The sequence below is a fragment of the Scyliorhinus canicula genome, chromosome 15 (genome assembly GCF_902713615.1).
Source record: "Scyliorhinus canicula chromosome 15, sScyCan1.1, whole genome shotgun sequence".
NCBI classification, from domain to species: domain Eukaryota; kingdom Metazoa; phylum Chordata; class Chondrichthyes; order Carcharhiniformes; family Scyliorhinidae; genus Scyliorhinus; species Scyliorhinus canicula.
The window spans coordinates 54,318,861-54,320,449 of NC_052160.1; positions in this window are offsets into that span (position 1 = coordinate 54,318,861).

Sequence of the window (1,589 nt, forward strand, 5' to 3'; positions counted from 1 at the left end):
CTCTCCGGATACAAACTGAACATGGCTAAGAGCGAGTTGTTTGTAATTCAGGCGAGGGGGCAAGAGAGTAGGCTGAAGGGGTTGCTGTTCAGGCTAGTGGGGGAGAGTTTCCGATATTTGGGGATTCAGGACTGGGGCAGGTTACATAAACTCAACCTGTCCCGATTGGTGGAATGAGTGAGGGAGGAGGCCCGGAGGTGGGGAGAGTGCAGACTGTTAAGATGACGATTCTCCCACGGTTCTTGTTTGTTTTTCAGTGTCTCCCCATCTTTATCCCGCGGTCCTTCTTTTAGAGGCTGAATAAAATTATTCTGGGATTTGTTATGGGCAGGGAAGTCCCCGCGGGTGAAGAGGGTGATGCTTGAAAGGAGCAGAGGAGAAGGGGGGCTGGTGTTGCCGAACCTCAGCAACTATTACTGGGCGGCCAACATAGCGATAATAAGGAAATGGATGGTGGGTGCGGGCTCGGTTTGGGAGGGGGTGGAGACTGCTTCGTGCAAGGGCAGTAGCTTAGCAGCCCTGGTCATGGCGCCTCTGCCGCTTTCGCCGGCACGGTACTCCACCAGCCCGATAGTGGTGGCGGCTCTTCAGATCTGGGGCCAGTGGAGGAGGCATGTAGGGGAGGTAAGAGCATCGGTGTGGACCCCAATCTGCAGCAACCACCGATTTGCCCCGGGGAACATGGACAGGGGGTATTGACTGTGGAGGAGGGCAGGGATTGTGAGGATGGGGGATCTGTTCCTGGAAGGGAGCTTTCTGAGCATGAGGGCGCTGGAGGAGAAGTTTGGGCTGGCGAGAGGGAACGACTTTAGATACTTGCAGGTGAGGGATTTTGTACGCAGACTGGTGCCGTCCTTCCCATGTCTCCCGCCGAAGGGGAGGCAGGACAGGGTAGGTTCCAGGGGAGAGGGGAGAGTTTCAGACGTCTGCAAGGAACTAATGGGAACAGAGGATACGCAGACCGAGCACCTGAAGCTTAAGTGGGAGGAAGAGCTCAGTGTGTGTGTGTGTGGGGGGGTGTGGGGGGGGAGAGCTGGAGGACGGTATTTGGACAGAAGCCCTGAGCAGAATAAACACAACCGCAACATGCGCCAGGCTCATCCTGATCCAGTTTAAGGTCGTGCACCGGGCCCCACATGATGGTGGCCGGGATGAGCAGATTCTTCGGGCTGGAGGACAAGTGTGCTAGATGCGCCGGAGGGCCGGCTAACCATGTACACATGTTCTGGCCATCCCCTAAACTCAGGGGGTATTGGCAGGGATTCGCAGATGTCATGTCCCAGGTATTGAAACCTGGGGTGGTAATGAGCCCGGACTTGGCAATCTTTGGGGTTTCGGAGGACCCGGGAGTCCAGGAAGAGAGAGAGGCCGACGTTCTGGCCTTTGCTTCCCTGGTAGCCCAGCAACGAATACTGTTAGCATGGAGGGACTCAAAGCCCCCGAGGGCTGAGGTATGGCTATCGGACATGGTGAGCTTTCTTGGCCGAAAGTCAAGTTCGTCTTGAGAGGTTCGCTACTAGGGTTTGCCTGAAGGTGGCAGCCATTTATTGACTTCTTCGCAGAGGAGTAAGCATCAGCAGGGGGGAGGG